This window comes from Oratosquilla oratoria, unplaced genomic scaffold (genome assembly GCF_046742065.1).
Source record: "Oratosquilla oratoria isolate Oo_2021 unplaced genomic scaffold, ASM4674206v1 SCAFFOLD99, whole genome shotgun sequence".
Classification (NCBI taxonomy): Eukaryota; Metazoa; Arthropoda; class Malacostraca; order Stomatopoda; family Squillidae; genus Oratosquilla; species Oratosquilla oratoria.
Genome location: NW_027467763.1, coordinates 559,212 through 567,500, shown reverse-complemented (window position 1 = coordinate 567,500; position 8,289 = coordinate 559,212).

The following is an 8,289-nucleotide window of genomic DNA, read 5'->3' as shown; positions in this document are numbered from 1 at the left end:
AGTGTGTGTATGTGTGTGTGTTTATTTATATGACGTATGTGGGAGTAAGAAACACAGGAGTCTTAGTCTGAGTTTATTTCTGACTAGTTTCGCAGGTATGCTTTCCTTAGAGAAAACATACCTGCGAAACTCGTCAGGAATAAACTCAGACCAAAACTCCTGTGTTTCCTACTATTACGTCAATCTGTCTGAATGTCTCAACATATGTGCCCCAAGTTTTGACTCCGTCTTTGCCCTTCTATTTTATTTTTTATATTTATCGGGCCTCCCATTTTCCTTACCTCATTCGTTATCAAAGTTTATCTTAGAAAAAAAAGATATATCCTACTCTACCTCCTCCTCGTCCTCCTACTCCTCATCTTTGTCCTCTTCCTTTTGCACCTCCTCCTTGACCTCATTTCCCACCTCCACCTTGACCTCATTTCCCACCTCCACCTTGACCTCATTTCCCACCTCCACTTTGACCTCATTTCCCACCTCCACCTTGACCTCATTTCCTCCCTCCACCTTGACCTCATTTCCCCCCTCCTCCTTGACCTCATTTCCCACCTCCACCTTGACCTCATTTCCCACCTCCACCTTGACCTCATTTCCTGATGCTCACTCTTCGTTATCATTTGCCCACAAACGCACATGTGCCCAGACCATGTGTTCATTTAGTAAGAAGTAGTTGCCATCTCGTACAACACGAAGCCAGAAAGTCGATCTTTGGATAGAATTATATTAAGTCTCTTCCAATAGTGCCAAATTGTTTATTACTATTTTTTTTTTTCAATTTACATCAAGGATTTACATCAAAGATAGCGCCAGATTTTTTGTTTTTGTTTTAATTAGCATGGACGATCAAACCTGAGGCGATGCTTATCGACAGAACCTATAACTGGTACAGTACGAGTTACATCAAGAATGGCGTCATTTTTTTTTCCTTTTTTTAATTAACATCAACTATCAAACCTGAGACGATGCTTATTAACAGAACTTATAACTGGTACAGTTACAAGTCCTAGCGATCGTACATACAGTCTGGAAAGTTTTGACCACAAATTACTCCATTTTGGAACACTGTACCCTTTGTGATACACTGCATGAAAGGACACGGAAAGCTGAGCCTTGCGTCCTGGTAACTTTTGTATGGAATATTTTTTTTCCTTTTTTATGATAATCCATATTTCACTCGTGATACGTTTCACCTGCGTAATGGATTAGTCATATGTTCTTGTTAGTTTCCGAGCAAGACAAATGGTCGAAATACATTTTCGCGTGTTTTTGGTTAGTTTAACGCACGCAGACACACACGCACGCAGACACGCACACACACACACACACACACACACACACACACACACACACATATATATATATATATATATACATATATATATATATATATATCAGAGAAGAGTAATGTCGTATCACAGTAAAATAAGACTTGTCTTCCACAGACATACTTATTTCTAATCTTATTCTCCGATAGTTGGAGGCATGCCTTATATATAATATATATATATATATATATTGGAAGGAGGCCATATATACATGCATATATACACATAATCAAGGGGATCAGTTTGTTCATATTTCGGACAAAATAATGATGTACACCAAACCAAGTTCCGAAATTTTCCGAATATTTCATAAAATTTCATTTCGCAACGCGTAGAGCGAGGCAAACTGAACGAAACATGGTGAAACGGAGCGTTGTCCGTGGCAAACACGACATGACAGTCCGTGAGTGCACTGACTTAACAAATCAAAACACACATCAAACCTAAACTCGAATTTATACTGAAATGTCCTGGCATATAGTGCCTCGGTTGATTCGAAATAAACCATGATATTACTGAGCAAGATTAGCGTGTTGTAGGTTTTTTTTTAGACAAAAAAAGAAAAAGAAAAATAGAATAAAGAAGAGGAAGAAGAAGAGGAAGAAGAAGAAGAAGAAGAAGAGGAAGAAGAAGAAGAAGAGGAAGAAGAAGAAGAAGAGGAAGAAGAAAAAGAAGAAGATGATGAAGACGAAGAAGAAGAAGAAGAGAAGAGGATGATTAAAAAAATCATGTCACTCGCAATACGGTTCAAAATCAACACATGGTATGTCTATTAGAAAAATAAAATTAAGAAGAAAAAGAAGAACACGAGAAGGAAGAGAAAGGAGAAGAAGAAGAGAAAGGAGCTGAAGGAGAGAAGAAGAGAAAGGAGCGGAAGGAGGAGAAGAAGAGAAAGGAGCGGAAGGAGAAGAAGGAGAGGAAGGAGAAGAAGAGAAAGGAGAGGAAGGAGGAGAAGAGAAAGGAGCGGAAGGAGAAGAAGAGAAAGGGGCGGAAGAAGAAGGAGAGAAAGGAGCGGAAGGGGAAGAAGAAGAGAAAGGAGCGGAAGGAGAAGAAGAAGAGAAAGGAGCGGAAGGAGAAGAAGAGAAAGGAGCGGAAGGAGAAGAACACGAGAAGGAAGTGGAAGGAAGAGAAGAGAAAGGAGCGGAAGGAGAAGAAGGAGAGAAAGGAGCGGAAGGAGAAGGAGAAGAGAAAGGAGCGGAAGGAGAAGAAGGAGAGAAAGGAGCGGAAGGAGAAGGAGAAGAGAAAGGAGCGGAAGGAGAAGAAGGAGAGAAAGGAGCGGAAGGAGAAGGAGAAGAGAAAGGAGCGGAAGGAGAAGAAGGAGAGAAAAGAGCGGAAGGAGAAGGAGAAGAGAAAGGAGCGGAAGGAGAAGAAGGAGAGAAAGGAGCGGAAGAAGGAGAGAAAGGAGCGGAAGGCGAAGGAGAGAAAGGAGTGGAAGGAGAAGGAGAGAGAAAGGAGCGGAAGGAGAAGAAGAGAAAGGAGCGGAAGGAGAAGAAGAGAAAGGAGCGGAAGGAGAAGGAGAAGAGAAAGGAGCGGAAGGAGAGAAAGGAGAGAAAGGAGCGGAAGGAGAAGAAGAGAAAGGAGCGGAAGTAGAAGAAGGAGAGAAACGAGCGGAAGGAGAGAAAGGAGCGGAAGGAGAAGAAGGAGAGAAAGGAGCGGAAGGCGAAGGAGAGAAAGGAGTGGAAGGAGAAGGAGAGAGAAAGGAGCGGAAGGAGGAGAAGGAGAGAAAGGAGAGGAAGGAGGAGAATAAGAAAAAGAAGAAGAAGAAGACGAGGAGAAAGGAGTGGAAGAAGAAGAAGAAGAAGAAGAAGACGACGAGAAAGGAGCGGAAGGAGAAGAAGAATAATAAGAAGAAGAAGATAAGAAAGGAGCGGAAGAAGAAAGGAAGAAGACGGAGGGAGGAATACATACAGGTTCAAATAAAAACATAAATATTATCAGATGATATGACACTTGACATGTGCCCACTGAGGGTTTGGAAACACAAGAGAGCAACAACAAATCAAGGTAAAAGTGAGGCTGGAACGGGAAATGTGTGTTTTTGTGAGTGCGTATGGGCCGGGTAGTGGAGAAAAAGGTGGAAGAGGAAAGGGAAGCCTTTTGGGAAGATTTAAATGAATGTGTAGAGAGTTTCGAGAGGAATGTGAATGTAATGGTGTTGATGGATAGATTGATTGATTGATAGATAGATTGATTGATAGATTGATAGATTGATTGATAGACCTAGTGTAGGCCCTATGGTATCTTGCAGCCTTCTCCATTATTATGTTCTTATGACAGAGAGAGAGAGAGAGAGAGAGAGAGGAAGTGAGACAGAGAGAGAGAGATGGGGAGAGAGAGAAAGTGAGACAGAGAGAGAAAGAGAGAGAGAGAGAGTGAGACAGACAGAGAGAGAGAGAGAGAGAGAGAGAGAGAGAGAGAGAGAGAGAGAGAGATGGGGAGAGAGAGGGAGAGAGAACGGGAAAGACAGAGAGAGAGACAGAGAGAAGTAGAGAGAAATAGAAGACATGAAGGAGAAGGGAAGGCGAAATGAAGGTTGGGGTGGATAAAGAATTACATACCGAGGGAGATGCACATAACTGAAGTATAGCATGTGCATGTGTACGTGTATGTGTACATGTATGTGTACGTGTATGTGTACATGTATGTGTACGTGTATGTGTACATGTATGTGTACGTGTATGTGTACATGTATGTGTACGTGTATGTGTACATGTATGTGTACGTGTATGTGTACATGTATGTGTACGTGTATGTGTACATGTATGTGTACGTGCATGTGTACATGTATGTGTACGTGTATGTGTACATGTATGTGTACGTGTATGTGTACATGTATATGTACGTGTATGTGTACGTGTATGTGTACATGTATATGTACGTGTATGTGTACGTGTATGTGTACATGTATGTGTACGTGTATGTGTATATATAGGTGTACGTGTATGTGTACATGTATGTGTACGTGTATGTGTACATGTATGTGTACGTGTATGTGTACATGTATGTGTACGTGTATGTGAACATGTATGTGTACGTGTATGTGAACATGTATGTGTACATGTATGTGTACGTGTATGTGTACATGTATGTGTATATGTATGTGTACATGTATGTGTACGTGTATGTGTACATGTATGTGTACGTGTATGTGTACGTGTATGTGTACATGTATGTGTACGTGTATGTGTACATGTATGTGTACGTGTACGTGTATGTGTACATGTTTGTGTACGTGTATGAGTACGTGCATATGTACGTGTATGTGTACATGTATGTGTACATGTATGTGTACATGTATGTGTACGTGTATGTGTACATGTATGTATACGTGTATGTGTACCCAGGCCCATTTGAAACACAGAAGTTGTCCCAGCGTTGCCACAGAAGCAGAGCAGTCCATAGCGTACGCTTTTATGTCCTGCTGTTTATGGCATACCTCGCACCCTTGGAGTGTAAACATGATAATGTTGACAGCTATCTTGACGATTATTTACACGCGCATGTCAAGCGCACCGAAGGCATAAAGTCATATTTACGTCAGAATATGTAATGGCTCAAAATGGGACTTCGGGCGTTCGAGTAGAAGAAAATGTATTTTTCATTTTATTTTTTTCTAAGACTAGAAAAGAGGATTTGACGGCTGAGGGAACGAGGAAAAAAAGGCGAAACAGGAGAAAGATGAATAAAAAACAAATAAATAAAATAAAATAAAAAATGGAGGTAGGGAGCCAAAAAGTGAACGACCAACAGTCTGGGAAAAGGAAAGATGTATATTTCTGTGAAAACTTTAATTTTCTGTTCTGGAATAGAACATAAGAGTGGAGGAGAACGCAAGAGACCATAGGGCCTGTACCAGGCAGTTCTGTGTCCATTACCGCCTATCGCCTCCGTCCATAAAGTTATCTCGGAACTTTCCTTTTTATTGCCCCACCACTAATTTTTTTTTTTTTTCTGTTGTCTTTGATTTTGTTCATCTTAGGTTAGGTTAGGATAGATTAGGATAGGTTAGGTTATTGCCCCACCTAACCTAACCTAACCTAACCTAACCTAACCTAACGTAACCAAACGTAACCAAACCTAACCTAACCTAACCAAACGTAACCAAACCTAACTTAACCTAACCTAACCTAACCTAACCTAACCTAATCTAACCAAACGTAACCTAACCAAACGTAACCTAACCTAACCTAACCTAACCTAACCAAACCTAACCTAACCTAACCTAACCAAACGTAACCTAACCTGACCTAACCTAACCTAACCTATCCTAACCTAAGATAAACAAAATCAGAGAGAACAGAAAAATATAAAAATAAGTGGTGGGGCAATAACAGGAAAGATCCCTCATCTCATCTTTTCTTAAAACAACCAATAAATTTCAGCGCTTACCATATGGTTGTTATATCTATTCCGTTCATTAACCACTCAAATGGTAAATCACTTCTTGTCTATTTCCTTCTTAAACCTATATTTGCCCAATTTAAATCCTATACTACGAGTCCAGCCCTGCTGCCTTAACATGAAGACCTTGCCTGCATCACCCTTGTTAAAACCATTGATCCATTTCAATACCTCTTTGTTCAGTGAGTGAGCTATCCGCGGATTTCAAATCGCGTTTCTTCAGGTTTTGCACTCCAGCCTGCCGGCCACAATGGAGAGCAAATTGAAATTGTTTCCGGGAAACCAACAGAATTCCTAGAGTGCAGGATAACGAGGATGGGGAAGGAAGGGAGCGGAGGGAATAGGAGTTGGTCCCGCTGTGTCCGTTTTTACAACACAGAATAATTTGTGTGTGTGTGTGTGTATATATATATATATATATATATATATATATATATATATATATATATATATATATAGATATATGCAAAGAAATCACAAAACACACGTGATAAACTATTTTTGCAGAAACCACCGGGAAATTGAAAAAAACAGATACCGAACGTTTTCGTCTATTTATTGACAAAATTGTGTGATAAAATGTAACATGGGATCTCTCCGAGTATCCTTGTCTTCTTATGCATATATTGTTTCTTTCTGTATTGCTTTTTTGTACCTTTGAAAATGTCTAAATAGACGAAAACGTTCGGTATCTGTTTTTTTTTCAAATTTTCCGGTGGTTTCTGCAAAAAAAAAAAAAAAAAAAAAAAAAAAAAATCTATATCTATCTATCTATATATATATATATATATATATATATATATATATGTATTTCTCCGTGTAAAAGTATTAGAACAATACAAGTTCGGGTCGGCCAGGAAGTTGCACAGAACAGATTCACGTCTTTTTTTTATGGGAAAAAAATAATATTGTATTCTAGTGTTCTTATTTCGATTTAAAAAAGTGCAAACCACATTTACAAACCAAACCATTTATTTAATGATCCCTCCTTCTCTATACATGTTTAGGAGAGGCGCGTGAACTATTTATTTATTTTTTATTTGTTTAATTATCTATTTGTTTATGGTGGGAGGAGGTAAAACGAGTGATTTCCACGTCAAAGTGAGATCATAAACACCTGAATCACATGAAAAACACACAATTATGAAAACAAATTTTATCACAAATTGATGTCACTAGCCTCGGTACGCAAAGCAATGTTCTATTTGCGTTGACTATAAAGAATAGCCAGGCGGTAGAGGAAGAATAATAATTACTGTAGATTCAAGTTTATTCACCTTAGACCAGTAAAGATATTGCCTGGACTGTTAGTACCAAACTACTAGTACAGTAGAATGTTTTGATGTTCTCATAATACACACACACACATATACACGACTCGGTGGCGCAGTGGTAGCGTTCGCGGCCGTCACTACGGCGGTCCGGGTTCGAATCCCGCCCAGGGCTTAAATAATTTCAGTGTCATTGCGCTGCGAATCGTTACTCCAACTCTCGTGGGCGGATGTGCGTGTGCGTGTAAGGTCACAGCATTACCCACAGATCAGCCATATACGGTATCAGCTCTGAGCTCTCTTCCGGGAGGGAAATAGCTGTCTATCACGAGTCCAACATGTGATCCATGACCATGGTGAATAACACACACAAACACACAGGCATACACTATATATATATATATATATATATATATATATATATATATATATGTGTGTGTGTGTGTGTGTGTGTGTGTGTGTATATAATATATATATATACATACATATATATATATATATATATATATACATATATATATATATATATATATATATATATATATATATATATATATCTTTCCTTCACTACCTTTCGTCACTTCAGGAAAGTGGCTTTCATTTAGATTGGTATCACATTCCAGGATCTACAGCACTCGGCTGTAGCAGAGATTAGCTTCCTTCCCTCTCTTAAGCGGTCGGACGCCGCCACACCCAGTGGTTCTGGAAAGTCGGTGTGGTTGCTCCAAATAGCGGCTACAAGGTGGAAGCTCTGCAGAACATGTCCCGTTGATTCTCCAGTTATAATAGAAATTGCGGGATGGGGGGCAGGCCGAATCCTGGGTCTACTCCAGGAATTATACAACAACAACAGCAACAACAACAACAATAACAACAAAAGGGTCACTTTTTTGAGAGAAAATACAATTCATGGTTGTTATGACCCTTTACATTTTTTTAACTAGTTGACACCATATGAAAGGCCGCACTGTAGCCCAGTGGATACCGTGTCGAACTCATGACCAGGTGGTCGTTGAGTTCGATTCCCGGGACCCACTGCGTGCTTGCTGCTACGTTGGTTCTCGACAATCCTGGTCATGCGGGGAGGCGACCCAACATCGGGCTAAAAAACCCAACGGCTTGCCGTAACTGACAGACTATTCTCCTAACAAGGGGTTTTTCACTTCCCACTGCATGGGAGTTGGATGGTGAGTTGACACTAAATGGTTCGTCTCGAACTCCCCCTATTAGGAGGCAAGGACGGATCCCCTTACAGAAGACTTTGTTGCATGGAATTTAATCAACCATGCCCT